This window comes from Pteropus alecto, unplaced genomic scaffold (assembly GCF_000325575.1).
Source record: "Pteropus alecto unplaced genomic scaffold, ASM32557v1 scaffold88, whole genome shotgun sequence".
Taxonomy (NCBI): Eukaryota; Metazoa; Chordata; class Mammalia; order Chiroptera; family Pteropodidae; genus Pteropus; species Pteropus alecto.
Window position 1 is genome coordinate 18,161,958 of NW_006494611.1, and position 17,143 is coordinate 18,179,100.

Genomic DNA, 17,143 nt, shown 5'->3' on the forward strand with positions numbered 1-17,143 from the left:
GTGTTCAAAGACAAGGCAGACATCCTGAGTTAGTGCACAGTGCATTTGACATGTCACACCATGAACTGGACCTGTCACATGTGAGCTGCTCCCTAAGGACTTACGCAAAGCATTAGTAGGCTGGAAGGAGAGCCTGAGAAACATGGCTTACCTTTGGAAGTATGACTGAAATGACAACACCATCTGCATTTGATCACATACATCATGGCTGCTTTCACAGAGGCAGATAGAGGGAGACTCCTACAACAATTACCAACTAGTGAAGTAAAATCGATAGGTTCTCAGGGGAAAGACTAGGATTTTTTTTTTTAAACAGAGTTAATGATGATCAGATTTCAAACTTCATTGATCATGTACTAAAATCATGGTGCAACTCTTTATTTGCTGCATTTTGAAGCCAGCATGTATTGATATAATGTGACTGTAAATGGATTCAAAATGGCTGTGCAGGAGGCATATCAATTCTCTACCTTTTTTATACTATGTAGTATATGTGAGATATTTCCTCTGGTTAACTGGAAGAAGCTTAAAATAGCTACAAGCCTGATTCTCTGACCATGTGTTTAAACTCATGAATCCATCTGGAGACAAAATATTTCCAACCACAATTACGCAGGTCAGTCACACAGCAACCTTGCACACTAATGCAAATTTACACCATAGAGCTGTTCAGTTTTTGTCAGGTGGCAGAAACAGGGTGAATGTAGGCAAATTCCCTCAGCCACATGCAAGGCCTGCATTGTTGAACTAATGTGGTGCTGGGTCTAGTTTGCATGTGAGAAGCTACACAATTTGAAAAACCCTACTCTGCCTTCAGAATCTATGGGGAAAGCACAAACTGCACCTCGGGGCTTAAAACCCTCTTTACCCTTTATCCCCAATCCCTGGACGGAGAAGAGAGGCTTCCAGAGGCCTCTTCTTTACTCTCGGCAAAGTCAACTGTCTCAGCGATACCTCTAAATCTTTCAATCTGACCATGTTTCCTCTGTGCTCCTCCTTCTGACTACATCCAATACCTCCCACTTACTTAAGTAGAGGATGCTAAAATTAGAGCATTGCAGACACCCCGCTTTAGTGTCCTCATATCTCCTGATAGCTACGCTGTCAGCAATAGCTTCATTTGGTGCATACGGTTTGACATTGATGCTGAGACTATTCTTTATCATTTTGTGCTTGTTTTTAGTAAATATTTTCTTTCATTTTCAAACATCTTTTAAATGCCATGCTTCATTACTTTTCTCAAACCCAAATATTCTGTGTAATTGATTATATACGTGCTTTCTCTTTTAAGGACTTAATTTTAAAGCTCCAACTCAAGAATGGAGAACAACTCCCATTGAGTTAAGGCAGTTTTATAGCCCTAGGAAATCCTCTCAGAGTGTACATTATAAAGATGCCTTGTTTAAATATTAGTTATTAAACCTGCCAAAAAAAACAAGGGTCTTCTTGGTTCAACTGGAAAAATCAACGGCAAGGCTGTGCCGACAGGCATCTGTGTACCTACCTCACAAGCTGTCCCTTTGTTGATTTGTGCCAGCAAGGCTAGGGAAGGGGCAGAGGGTTATGTTTTGCTCTTCTATAGACCTATAGGAAGTGCTAACATAGCAAACCTTAAGCAAACAGACAACATTTATAGACGTGACTATCAAAATGGAAACCTGGATCAGGAAAGCTGAAGTTTTAGTTTTTGTGTTTTCCCTCCCCTCCCCTCCTCTCCCCTCCTCTCCTTTTCCTTCTCTCTCTCTCTCTCTCCCACCAACCCTCCCTCTCTCATTATTTCTTAATATGCGACATTTGTTGAACTTGGATAGAAATGTAAACTTGAATTTCTTTGAATTGACATGATAAAAATATAATTTAAAAAGCTAAGATGTCATTTGCATTTTCCAATATTACACTTTATTTTTTCTCTGGTATTAAAATGTTGAGGATAAGATTTTATTATAAATAATTCATTTGAGTGCAGCAATGCAGTTGCTCGATGGGTTATGCCAGATGTCATATTAGTTATAATCAGTAATAGTAGAGCCAACTCACTTTATCGGAGGCACTATAAAAATCTGATAGTTTATTGAATGAGAATAAAGTGCCATTCAGGTTCTCATCTAAAATAACCAATTTGATTCATGTGAAGGTTAATATACAATGTAAATAAGGAGCTAACCATAAATGTTGAAATCTGGTTGTATCAGCATTTCACAAACTGTGTTCTTCAGCTTGTCTCTTAATATAATACCATTTTCTAGTGGGGAAAAAGCAGGCATCAGTTAAATAAGCTTGAGGAACACTAAAGGGTTACTAACAATGTCAGCTAGACCTTCTGGCATAGTTTCCTTTCCAGTAAAATGAGAAAAAAAAACTTATGATAGTAGAAGATTTGCTTTATCTTAATTTTTTAAACAGTTCAGCTTCAGTTTGCCCTATCAAGTATGTTATATACATAATACTGTATAAATAAGTCCTTGAGAAAGACATCTTTTGGTAATGTGAAAAGTCTCCTATCTTGTTTATTCTACTGCAAAAAAGAGATTTAGTTACTATGTTAAGAATTTTGTTTAAAGTGCTCTGACCCTCTCCATTCCTCTCCAACCCCTCACACTCACATCTACAACATAATTATTCTGGTCTAATAAAATAAACAACTTTCATTCCATGAAGCCACATCACCTCACATAGCTAAAGAATAGGTTCCCAGTGTTTCAAGGCCCTCAGTGAAAGGAGAAGGGGTTGGGTCTACTTTGGTGGCACCCATTCCACTGGTGTTTGGCAAAAATTTGCCTCCTGTGGAGGCGATTCTGCTTCTAGGTAACTCCTTTGACTCAGTGTCCAATTTCCACACAAGAGGCCTTAGAACCTTACTTTGTCAAGAAACAGTAAACCTTACATCTGTATAGAATGCCTTATGATTTTAAGAATATCTTCTTTCATGCTACTCTTATAACTGAGCTTCACTATCCTATGAGGTATAAGTCCTGACTTCAACCTGAGGGTCTGGATGGGTAAATATCGGAGCCCTCCTTTCCCTATGTCTTTCTCTAGTCTTTTCCGTTTCCTGTTCTCTTTTCTTAATTGCTCAAATTATCCATGAGAATGACATAGATTGATTGGCCCAGAATCATGTCCCTTCTTCCAATGCCTATTTGTGTTACCCAAGTACCTAGCTGTGCTTCAAAATCCTCCATTTCCATTTTTCATAACTGCTCCAAACTAGAAACAATCTAAATGTCCATCAACTCGTGAATGGCTAAATAAAATGCGATATAGTCATACAATGGAATACTATTCATCTATAAAAAAGAATGAAGTCCTGATACCTGCTCAACAGGGATGAACCTTGAAAACATTATGCTAAGTCAAAAAAGCCATATATAAAAGATCACATATTTTATGATTCTATTTGTAGGAAATATCCAGAAAAGGAAATATTTACAGACTGAAAGTAAACTGCTGGTTTCTCGGGATTACAGGTAGGAATAGGAGTGACTGCAAATGGGCACAAGGGATCTTTTTGGTGTGCTGGAAATATTCTAAAATTAGGTTTTGGTAATGATTGCACAATTCTAAATTTACTGGCAATCTTTGAATTATACATTTAAATTGGGTGAATTTTGTGATATGCAAATTATACTTCAATAAAACTGTTTTTAAGACTAGTCTTTCACAACTTCATTCTTTGATGAAAACCTCGAAAGCCCATTTCATTCTTTTATACAGAATCTCTTCGAATTCTTATAGTGGTTCCAAAATTTACAATTTTTGTCTATGACCAAGACTACACATAATAATTCATTTTGACTGTAATGGTTATCCTAAATGTGAAAACATCTCGTTTGGCAGCTTCTTTATTTTGATGAAACTGTGATAAGCATGACTTTAAGAATAATTTCAAAGCTAGGGCTGAGCTGTGTAATGTTGATGAATGCCGAAGTCAAGGCTCTAAGAAATATGTGTGGAATACTACTGTACAGCAGGGTTCCCCAACCTCGGCACTGCTGACGTATTGGGCCTTGTTGCGAGGACTGTCCTGTGCATTGTAGGATGGTTAGCAGCAATTTCCCTTCCCTGCCACCTCCAGTTGTGACAACCAGAAAATGTCTCTAGACATTACCAAATGTCCCCTGAGGGGCAAAATCGCCCCTGGTTGACAATCAGTGCTATGCAGTGATGAGAATAAACACATTCTAACCACACACAAACAATATGGATAACTCCACGAATATAACTTGGAGCAAAAGAGGAGTGTATAATATACAATGCTATTTTTATATAAAGTTCAAAATCAGGCAAAACTAATGTGATGTTTATCTTGGGAGGGAGGGAGTGACTGGAAAGGGCTCCTGGGATTAAGGTGGTAATCTATTTCTCAATCTGGGTGCTAGTTAGACAAGTGTGCTCGCTTTATGAAAATTCACTAGGTGACACACTTAAAATTTTATATGTATATGTTATACTTTAATCAAAAAGTTAAAAATATAGACCACTGCTGCAAAAAAAAAAGCAGGGGGAGGGCATTCACGGTGATTGGGGAGGGGCTCAGCACCTTTCTAACAGGATGCTAATTCATTCCCCTCTGCAGACCCTCCACAGTGCCTTCCGGCCCACCCTGAAATGTAAGACAGAAATCCAGTCTGTTCCAATGACAAATGAAAGCTTGCTTCTGAGGTACTCTGTTATCCAGGTGCCACAGCCAAGAATCCCACACCACTTCCCCTGCCCCCACCGCAGCCTATTTCAATCACATTTGTAAAGTACAGACCTAAAATTGATTTCAGTGTGAAACTGAGCTAAATGAAGCCAAATAAAGTAAGGTTCACTCCAGTGCTAAAGTAACATGAGTCTAGTTCTAAAATCTGAGAGTACTCCAAGTGCCCAAGGTAGCAGCTACTGTCGTTAGCTACAGTAGTGGAGAATGAGTCGTGATCATTTATTCATGTTCTTGCTCTCAGTTGGGGACTCTCTTGATCAAATAACTTGCCCTTGCAGATGGTGAGCCAGGCATAAGAGTAGAGCCTGTGACCATAACGACTTTTGATCTGGGCAGAGTTAGGTGACTCCAGACTCTGGCCTAATAATCTGACCAATGAGTTCATGCTCTACCCAATTTAGCTAAAAGCCTCAAAGTATCAGGAGTTACAATTAGCCTTCAAACTTCGTTTGTGTCCGTGCATGAGTGTTTGTGTGTGTACTTGCAAATAAATAGAGACAATTTTCCATGTGTCTCTTGTGTTTCTGCACATCTTGCAAGTGGGGTGCTAACTGCCATTTATTTTAGATTATCTTTCAAGGATGTTTGTATAGTGCATTGGATAATAGAGATAACGTCTCCTTCCAGAGCAAAAGGCCAGCCTTCCTACTGCCCATTATAAAAGATTCAGCTTCCTTAAGCATAGAATTTCTCTCTTATAATGCAATTCACTGCTTGTGTGGGTATCTATCTAGATGCATCATGTCATTCCCATGGGAGATGGGGGCAAGAGAAACAAACAAACAAACATAAATGCTAATACTCTCACTGCTTGCTGTGCTATGAATAAGAAAGCCCTTTGTCTCTGACCTAGGCGTCTCATGTCTTCTGCCAGCATCCGCAAAACTATGGCAAGCTAATTTATTAGATTACAAGTGGGATAAAAATCCCACTTCACATTTCTTGACTATATATATTAGGTAGGTAGGTAGATAGATAGATAGATAGATAGATAGATAGATAGATAGATAGACAGACAGACAGACAGACAGACAGACACAGACAGAGAGACAGTCAGACAGACATAAAGTTTTCTATTTTTGAAAAGTAAATCTGCCCAGCCACTCGGTTCTCTTTGCTAGAGGCAATGATACTGTTAGTCTACCATGTGTCCTTCCAGAGACAGTCTATGCATTTATAAATATATGTATCTTTTTTCTTTTTCTCCCAAATGTTACCAGGCTATAGATACTGTTTTGTACTGTCTTTTTTTTTTTACCTATCAAAATACGTGGGGTTACTTTCATATTGGTATATTTAGGGGATATCTCATTCTTTTTTAACAGTTGTCAATTAGTCCTTATCATGGATATATTATAATAACAAATAGTACTGAGTATGTACTTAATTCTCCTATTGATTTTTAGGTTGTTTCCAACCCTTTGTTATAAAATGCTCCCAAGAATATCCTTGCATATACATCATCTTACCCATTTGCAAGATCGTTGTAGAAAAAAGTTCTAGAATTTGAATTGCTAGCTCAAAGAATATGTTTATTTTAATTTTAATTTTGATATTTCCAAACATCTCTATGGAGATACAAATCTCCTCTAGCAATGTAAGAGAGTGTTTGTTCTCTCATACCCTTGCCAACACACCATGTTGGCTTAAGTTTTACCTATGCCAATTTGATGGACGAAAAAATAAATTTCATACTTTTAATTTGCATTTCTTATAATGAATGAGATTGAGCATTTTTCATATGTTTAAGAGCTATTTGCATTTCTTTTTCTGTGAATTTCATATTTCTTTCCCACATTTTTTAAAAATATTAATTTGTAGGAACTCTATATATTTTGAAAAGCAGCCCTAAGTCTTCTATAAGTTACAAAATTTCCTCAGGTTGTTATCTTCTGATATTAGTTTAATTAAAAAATATATATATATTGGTATGTGGTTTAAAAATGTTTTTATATTCAACTGTATTTTTTTGTGTGGTATCTAAGTTTGTGTCATACTTAGAACCAATTCTAAGATTATAAAAGATTCATGTTTTCTTCTTGTAGTTTTATGGTTTTATTTTTTACATCTTAAATCTTTGCTCCATTAAACTTCTTTTTAAAATCAATTCTTCAGATATGCATTCAAATACTTAGATTTATCCATAAAGCTAAGCATAGTTTTGTTTTGTTTTTTAAAAGATGTTTTTCTAAACTCTGTGATCATATATATATATATATATTTTAATCTCCATCCTTTGGCATGTAAAGACCTAGGTATTGCTTTAAAAATAGAGTGGTTCAAAGTACCACATGCACGCATATAACATGAACCTTATAATGTTGTTATCCTATAGAGACATAGTGACTAGTTCTCCAGTGGTAACTTGATAAAAGGATTTTATTCTACAAAATTTCAAAACTATATTGTCTATGAAAATGAAGACAGTTCAGAAGTGGCACACAGAGCTTCCCTGAGAAGGCAATTCACACGACAGTTCTCTGATGGTTCTGTACAGGGCTGGTAAGACAGGCTTGGCAAGAATTTCCTTTTCTTATCTATCCTGGTTACTAGACACCAAGCCAGTTGCTTTTTGCCATTTTTGGTTCCAAGGTATCCTGACTTGGTGTAGGTAAAATTTATTTTCCATCCTGAGAGTTGTATAGAATTATAGGAAAATTTAAAAATGTTAATTTCTTTTAAATTTAATATATATGGTCACATAGTTGTCAAAATAGTTGTAACCGAATTCATTTCAAAATAAGACAGAAGGAAAAAGAAAGTAAAAGAAAGCTGTTGTCCTAAAGAAACCAACTGTAAATGGGGAAACCTGCTGTTAATTTTAAAAGTGTTATTAGCTTCAGTCATTTAATCTTTTTAAGCCTAGATATCTGCATTAAATATCCGCTTTTTCTATTTTTTACTGCAATTAGATTGAATAATCTCTGTGAAGATAAGACCTATATAAGACAACATATTATTACTTTTTAACCCTAATGAGATAAATAAAGTTAATTGATATCCATAATCAGATAAACCAAAGCAAGAAATCTATTAGCTTGGGTTGAAAAGGCACAATTATAACTTAATTTTATTCATTCTAAGTAATTTTAGAGGATAGGTATGAAATATATAAATGGACAGCATTTCTGCTCATGAGGTACTTGTAGTTTCCTCAGGAATGCTAGAATTAAAAGAAAGAAGAGAGAAAGAGAGAAAGAGAGAGAGAGAGAGAGAGAGAGAGAGAGAAGGAGAGAGAAGAAAGAAAGGAAGGAAGGAAGGAAGGAAGGAAGGAAGGAAGGAAGGAAGGAAGGAAGGAAGAAATGCTAGAATTACCCTGACGACTTAAAAGGAAAAGAAAGGCCCATTTTTGGAGGGCTCTTCGAATTTGGGTCTTTAGTACTCAAGTCCATCGAATGTGACAAGGGAATCCTTTTAGATTTAGTTCCTCTGGAACATACCAGATTCAACAGTGAGGTCTGGAGACTTACAGTAACAAGAATCACAAGCTACTTATAAAAATGGGCCACTCTCTTGATCATGATGTGGTGACGGGGCAAATTTCCAGAAATAAACAGTGACCGTAGCCAAGAACAGTTGAGTAAGAAAGAATGATCCCAAAGGTTTTCCGGAAAGCCTTCTGCTCATTAGATAATGGTAAAACAGGACAAGAACGGCAAGCGTTTAAACACTTCAGATGGAATATTTAATTTTAAATATTCCATGAGGAACGTAGCAATCATAGAAGTCTGTATTAGCTGGTAAATGCCTAACATTTTTTTGGGGGGTGGAGGGAGAAACGGAAAAAGGCAAATAGCATCCTGAAGTAGAGATAACTCATCTGTTACTAGCTAACTGGCAGCCTTGGGCAATGTCACTATGTTCCACATTTGTATGGTGAAGTGAATTAGGCCAGGCCATGGTTCTCAAGCCAAGTTGAAATGAGGAACCTCCTAGCCGACTTTTTCTTTCTTTCTTTCTTTCTTTCTTTCTTTCTTTATTTAATTTGTTATATTTTTTTAATGCCTACAGCACCTGGTATTCCTAGGTGGTCTCCCATCCAAGTACTAACCAGCCCTGACCCTGCTTAGCTTCTGAGATCAGATGAGATCGGGCACGTTCAGTGTGGCATAGCCGTAGACCTAGCCGACTTTTAAAGAATCCAATACAGACCAGTTCAATCAAATTCCCTGGGAAAGGAGATTAGGTATCAATAGTTTGTGAAATTTAGCATTGTTGAGAAAAACTGGACTAGATAATCTCTAAGGTCCCACTCAGATCTTGGTAAATTAAGAGAAAGTATTCAGAACCAGTGCAATGTATGGACTAAGAAAGCATAAAACCCAAAGAGGTATAAAGAAAATCGTAGCTATGTACTTACAACACAGATACTAGCAGAGAATGCTATTCTCAAATGAAACTTGGCTTTCCTATACATGAACAATAAATATACTTGATTAGTAAAAACAACAACAAAACTAGGAATGGCACAGAACAACATGAAAAGTGTCATGTAATTAACCTGTGGTGGCATTTGTATTTTTTATCTAACTCCAAACTTATGAAATACATACGTGTCAAGCTCCGAAAATTCAAAGGAGCAAATCTCTTTTTCGTACAAGTTGCAAATCAAAGCGTGTAAAAGCAGTAAGTTTTTAACTTCTCGCTTAAAAATATCAAGAGTTAATATGGTAAAAGCCAAATGAATTATTTTATGAGGACATATACATTCCTTGTTTTATGGAATAAAGAGATACATATTAAGTCATGACAGCTAGAACCAATAGTACGACCAGAAAACATCATAGGTCAATTCCTGTAAGTGATTCATTTGAGTGGGGCCTTAAAAAAATAAAACGAAAACTCTCCCTCGTGTGATCTATCTTGAATTTTAGTTGACAGAGCATGAGTTCTTAAATTACAGATATTGGACATGGGCCTTGTGGGGAGGGGTTAGTCAGTGAACCCTCTGAAACTGCATATAAAATGGTGTGTGTTCATGCAAGGCTGTATGCACATACAGAGGTTTTGTATCCTTTTTTGATTCAGAACCCCTTTGATAGCCTGTGGATCCCTTCTCAGAAAAATGTTTTTAAATGCATAAAATAAAACACAAAGGACTACAAAGGAAAACAACCAAATTATAGATATCAAAATGGTTTCTAAAAATTTCAGCGCAGTAATAAATATGCTCCTTTATTAATATATTAAATAACAAGATCTAGCTGTTTAGATAGACAGCTATAATAACTACCTTAAGTTTGGAGTAATAAAGAATACAAATATTTTTGTGACATCAGCAACAACAAAAAGCGATATGAAATATCTATGATTTCTATTGATGGCTTAATCACAACTACTGCTAATAGTACTGTGCGTTGTTGTTTACGTTCATCATGAAAGAAAATATAAAAAATATTTTCCCCACCCATATTCACAACTCTACTGAGTTCTCTGGAATCTAGATGAAGAAACTCTGATCTACGTCTTTATTCATCATGAAGACATTTGTTTACAAGCCTCCAGGAAAGGTAGAATATTGGACAAAGCAGTCAATGAACATTTCATGCCCTGTGGGCACAGACGCCCAGACAGTCACAAAATCATCAGGAAAAGACTAAGGGATCTCTGAGGTGAGGCCATGAGGAATTTGTGAATTTCTAGAACTAAAATCGAAATATATCTTATTTTTAATATAATATACTTTTTAATGTTCTGCATAGTTCCTGAAAAATGCACAGCATCTTATGAGACACAAGTATAGAAAAAGCTCATAAATTAGAAGTGGATGAGAAAAATAAAATAGGGGCATAAAATGAAATGGCACCAAGCACGAAGCTGGTACAATAAATGGAAAGTGAGCCTCAAATTTGCTTCTGAGCTTTCTGGCAGGCATCTTGAAAAAGAAAACAAACTGTCAGAATTCAGTTTCCAAAGGATTACACCAAATAAACAAAAAAAACAAAAACAAAACTCAGAAAAGTATAACCCTTTTGGTTCTAGGACCAGATAGAAATTTCTCCCATAGATTGTCATAAAGAGAATATCATGTGTTGTAATTAATGAACAGTAACCTCAATAATACAGAAGATACAACGCTTGCATAGAACTTTCTCTGTGTGTGTTTTTAAAAAACAAAACAGTGGCAATACACCGAACACAATTTAATGGGGGCTCCTGAAATAAAATTAGGTACTTGGTGCTCCGAATGCAAATTTGAGTGACACGCTGACAGGTCATTGACCTAAGTAAGTCAGAACTGAACACTGGCCCCCACTGTCAAGCAGGAGGTGGCAAACTTTTCTTAAAGGGTAAGATAGTAGTAAATATTTTCAGTTTTACAGGCCGTAAGGTCTATTATAAATACTCATCTCTGCTGTCTGCTATGCAATCAGCCACGGACAATGTGTAAATACATGGCCATCGCTGTGTTCCAATAAGCTTTACTTACAGATGATAAAATTTGAATTTCATATACTTTTCACAAGTTCTGAAATACGGTTCTTCCTTTGATTTTTTTTTTTTTTTTACCCAACCATTTAAAAAATGTAAAAACTATTTTTAGCTTGCAGGCCATGCTAAAACAGGCAGGGGTTGGATTGGGCCAAAAGTACATAATTTACTAATCCCTGGTCTATAGGATCAAGTTGCCCCCAGATATCTCCTTGATTCTTATATCTTTCTCTTTCCTCAAGTTTCTGTCTACATCAACTTTTTAAGGTAATTACTATTTTTACATTTTATATGCAACTATACACAAACCAACCAGGATGAGATCACAAAGACAGACATGGCTTCAGAATTTTTATGTTCCATGGGAGTAAGAAAGTAATCCAAGATAAAGTAGCAGCAAAGTAGTTTAGTTCCCAGTATCCTTATTAAAATAAATATGTGCTCACAAAACAAGGGTAGAAAAATTTGAATGTACAGCTTTTCTATTTCAGAGATCATGTATTGGTTTGTTAGAAACATACAAAAATATATATAATTGGCTGAATCACTTAATTTATGTGTTGTAGCATTTACAGCACTAGATCTCCCAATGCAAATGAGGTCATACCATGTTTCACAGCACACAATTAACTTGGTACAATCCCAATAAGAAACCCTTCATTCCAAATATCATTCAGATGACCCTGAGCTTATCTGTTCTGAGACAAAATGAAGCACTGGGCCACTGAAATTGGCAAACTTGGGTTGCCTCTATTATTATATCGGCTCACGAGGTCCTAGAAAATTCACCTCATCTCTTTTTTTTTATTGTTCTCATCTATGATTTGTAATACTTATAACTACTCATTCTGAGGAGCTGCTAGGAAAATTAATAAGAATTTAGAAATAAGCTTTGATGAACATGATGAAAGAAAGGTACTATGCATACCCAGAGGAACCTCACTGTAATTCAGGGAGGTAGCAATTACCCTCAAGAAAACTCAGCACACATCAAATCGTGTCTCCTAGAAATGTGTAACTACGTTCAGAAGATGCTCTAAACCACACAATTCTAGTGTTCAACCCAGGTCTTAGCAGCCTTTCTGAACGCTAGTCCTGTAAGTGGTCCAATCTAGGCTGTGTTTGCTACCTCTGTGTATCTTCTTAGACTTTTGCGATTGGTTCTAGTAAAAAGGCTGCATATATGACAGAGGCTCCTTGAACCATGGAAGATTAAAATTCTGTGCTGAGCTGTGAAGTGCCAGTGAAACCTCTGTACACCCAGAGAACAGGCCCATAGCTTGTGGGGCCTTGGGAACTTGTAACTCATGAATGCTCGACTGTGCAGTGCTCGCATAATGAACAAGGCAAGGTCTAGAGTTACATGTAAGTCACTGCAATTATTTCCAAGGACACTTATTTTTGAGTGTATGCGTTCACCCACGAGAACACTGAAGCTTTGTATTATTAAGGTGAAATGTTGGGTTCTATTCCAAACACTACTGCTCCTAAAACTAGTGACAGAGCCTCAACCAAACTAACATTTATCGCCTTTTAACGGCATTTGCTAAAATCCACATCTTCTAAAGATTATACAACATTCCAAAAAGCTCCTGAGGAAAATTACTTTCAAAGCAACCAGATCATCTTTTTAGATTCTTCACTGCATTAATCTGCATCCACAATGATAAAATTAAAATGTATATTTAAATGATCAGAATAATCTTCATTCTGACAGTTTTAGTACCAATTATATCCGTTATACAAGTGAAAGGAAAAAAAGAATGATAGGAAACATGGCATTCGTACTTAGGAGGGGGTCACTTTCAGCTCTGCTACTTACAGTTGTGCATTCTAAGGTGAGTTATTTAACCTTGATAAGCCTTACGGTTCTCAACTATAAAATGGGGGATAACATAAACTACTTCATAAGTTATTGTGAGGATGAGGTTAGACGCTCTAAGAAAAGTCCCTGAATAAATGTTTGATCTTTTCCCTTATTTAGGAAACCCAGTTGGATCCTGAACCCTGAGAGAGACTTATAATGTCGTCAAGAATTAATATCATAGTTTGATGTTTAAAAGGCTATTAAGTAACAGCCTCAACATGAAGGAAAAACTAGAAGAAACCAGGTATTTATGATGACCCAGATTTTTCCATTCAATAAAAGTTGATAACTATGCAGAGACGACACATCTTTTTGACGTTATTTTGTATCCGAGGTGTCTTGCACTGTGAAGACATAGATTCTGTGAGTTAATTGACATACTGTCACCACTACTTTCTTCATTAAAATAACGCAACCCTTCTCCAGTAAAGGACTTCAATCTCCTACCTTACAATTATACCCAGCCAATGCCGTTATTCTTCATGTGAGGCTCTGGCCTCTCACACAATGGTCTCCTCAGAACCAGAATTCAGGCCTTCCAGGTGCTTAACTCTGAGGCTTGGCCCGGGATTGCTAAAATCTTAGACTTCCTGATCTATGATGGTAGAATGAGCCAACTCCCCAGACATCATGGAGGGTGCCTTTTACAATCTCACAATTTCTAGGCACTCCTCATTGGTCCCCAATGAAATGGAAGCGTTATCTGGTTACCAATACCGTTAAGCCTTGACCTCCAGTTGGGTCAAATTTTTATTGTGTGAAAAATACATTGATGGCCTGGATTCCTTTCATCATCTACAGATCACAATTAAAACTTGACTCATTATTAGCAACTTTAGTGGAAACAAATCATTCCGTTCACGTTGCTGAATACTGACATAGTGGTAAAGCTAAGCGATAAAAACTATTACCCATACTTGCTGAATATGAGAACAAAGAAAATTTATTTTCCAGTCATTCACTTATGTCAACATAAGGAAAGAAATGTGTGTGATGGTGAGGATAGCAGGCATTTGCTACCGTGTGCCATTTACTCTTTTAAAAAAAAGTGCTGGGGAATGTCTCTAAATAGAATTCATTATTATTATCTTGAGATATATTAGCAGAAGGAAGCTGCCAAAATATTTTATAAATGAAGCAATAATGCATTACTAGTTACCTAATCCAGCTGTGTTTGCTACTTGGCATTAAGTCTCATTCCCTCTATGAAATAAACAACTTATTAACCACAGAGGCGTTGATAAGATTTTAGCTTCTCCTGTGGGCAACTCTCTAAAGACTTATTTCAGCTAAATGAGTTCCCTTCTGACTATTTGTTCACAAACTTGCTTCATGAGACGGTGAGGATTCAATGAGTTAATACGGAAGAAACGCCTCATATGTGCTAAGTGTTGGCTGTAAACAAATCATAGCAAAGCAGGAATTTTCTAACAAAACATACTCTAAAAAATCGAAACCTCTGATAAATATGCAAATTCCACAGTTGGAATATTAATGCCTAGGTTTTATCAGATCTCTTCGTAATCCTAGGGCTACCTTAAACACAATGAAAGAATGCAAAAAATTTCTTCTTTTATTTTTTATTAACTACTCAAAACGTATTAGTGACCCAATGGCCCAACAACCATAGTTAACCATTTGAGAAATGGTTTATAATTTAAGAAAAAACTCTCCATTGGGACTCAGTATTTTAGGTAGATTTATCTGGAGGGACCATAGTTATTGTAATTGACTTTATGATACTTCATGAACTTAGAAACGATGGAAATAGATGAATTTAGCAATAAAACTGGAAATTCTGAGACCTACAGCAAGAACTGAGAGTCTTTAGTGTGTAACTGAACTTGGTCTAACTTTCATCTAATATAGCTTTATCTGTATTGCACACTCCGTAATCATTGGAATCTTTTTTGATAAAATAATTAAACCATTTGAGAAGGCTTAAGGAAGAGCGCGTGAGGTTGCCGGCAGGCGTTAAATTCAAAAGAGAAACAGCCTGGCCAATCTAAAATATTTCAAAATGGTAAAGTTTCATTTTCAAACACTCTTCTTTGGTCTGTATTTTCTATCTTCAGAATGTCAAAACAAAATGCTAAATCTAAATCAGGATGTAATCGTGACTCGCTGATAACCAACTTGGAAGTATTCTTTTGTTTTTCGTTTTTGTATATGGAAAATATTTCCCAGTACATAAAAGAAGAAACAGAGCTGCAGTAGAAAATGGGTAGAGCCTCTTTCAAAGGGCATGTGATACAAAGAAAAGGGGTAGGGATGTAGTTAGGTGACCAGATTTCCAGCTTAATAGTAGTATCGGTAACTAGCCGGCCGGAAAGATAGCCGTGAGCTTTAAGAAAGCCCTTAAACACTGTGTATCAACTGTAATATAAAGGGCTTGAAGGTGAGCTCTTAATTTTCCTTCTAGAAGTAAAATAATAGACTTCTTTTTTTAAAAAAATACATTTTTAAAGTGGGAACAGCCTGAATAAAAAGTAAATGACATAAAATTTTAGCTTAGTAGGAAAATAATTTTTTAAACACATGAGAAATCAATCGAGAATTTTATTGCTTTCAGCCCATTGTTGACTGACTGGGCAGAACGGTGAAAGAATATCAAGGTCGTTGCATGGGGTGTTGCAATTAGAAAAAGTCTAAATGCTATGTTTAGAGTAGACTTAAAGACAGAGTCTGAATAAACTAAAAAACTATAATTAAAGGATATAAGGCTTTAATACCTATTGTTAATTATGGCAAGCACAGTTCCTGGATGGGTCATTCAATAAATATGTGTTGAGTAAACGAAGTGAACAAATACACAGGTGAGATCTGACAGAAACTAAAAAAGGAAAGGATTTTAGATATAACAAAATAAAAAGGACAACAAAATAATACATGATGAGACCACTGGCGGAAGACAAAAGTTAATTCAGGATTTTAGCAGTAGACAAATATGAAAACAAAAATCATCATCAATGTCTTTGGTTGCCGATTTTGCTAGAAGTAAACTCTACAAATGATTTTTAAAGCACACACCGGGCATAAATTAAAAAGACAAAAATGTAATTGTAGTTATTAGACTGGATATAGAGGTTTAGCAACTAAAAGTCAATATTTCTTAAATAACATGTAAAGCAGATATTATCTAGATATTTTAAGCACATATTAAACTAGCTTAGAAATGATCATCTTTAATGATGTAGCTTTTGATAATATTTATGTAACTGTTTGAGAAAAACTTTATAATGGGGTCACAGGCTATATAAACTTTTATTGATGGAAGTTAATATTTTGTATGCAACAGATTGAGCTTGTCATGTTTATGTTATAGTCATGTTTCCACAGTACCAGTTACAGCAAAATCAACTTCAGCAGTAAATTCGAAATGCAGAAAGAGTTGCTGATAAGATTTTAAAGGAAGTCACACCAGCCAACTGATGGAAGTCATCTTATACACCATGTGTTATGAGAGGCAAGTTATATTTCAAGTTTTAATATAGTAGCTCTTTTGCAGAGAGAAAAAATATTTCCATCTCGTGGGCAAGTTTATTCAAAATTAAAAATAATTATTTGGTGATCTAAAAGGCAGGAAAAAAGAAAATAAAGATCAAATTTTTAAAAAATCCCATGTTTATGATCAGCCAGCTAACCTTCCTGAAAAGCTTTACTTAGTCTTTATTAGAAGAGAAGCAAAGGGAGCTTAGACACCAGTGTGAGTCTCAGAAAGGGAATGTTCTTGCACTTGATGTTGAGCTTGGGGGCCAAATAGCTTTGGGGGCTCTGAAAGCAGAGGACACTGGGTGTGATTCTGATCTCAGACAGACCCCAGAGGAAAGGAAGTATGGATAGTATCCAGCATCTCTCAGAGCCCCTCAAATTCCCAGCATGGTCACAGCAGACAGCAGCACGCTGAGAGTATGGAGGAAGTGTCAAGGCTCACCGAGTTCCCCCCAGAGTCGTCCTGCAGCAATGCAGTGACCTCGGAGTCCGCGAGGAGAGCGTGGAAGAAGCAAGGAGAGGTGTTGAAACTGAAGGAGACTTTCAGACAGGAACGCACTTGTACTGGACCAACATTAAGGAAGAGACACACAGGCTGAGGCCGCCAAGACAAGGTCAGCACCTGCCACCCCAGGCCTTGGGACTCT

General features: G+C 36.4%; 1 protein-coding gene and 1 pseudogene across 2 annotated transcripts in view; both read right to left on the reverse strand.

Annotated features, from left to right (window-relative positions):
- Positions 1-17,143, reverse strand: part of PAPSS2 (3'-phosphoadenosine 5'-phosphosulfate synthase 2) — a 63,871-nt gene that overhangs the window by 41,607 nt on the left and 5,121 nt on the right. The window lies entirely within an intron of this gene.
- Positions 8,708-8,826, reverse strand: LOC112474131 (annotated as a pseudogene).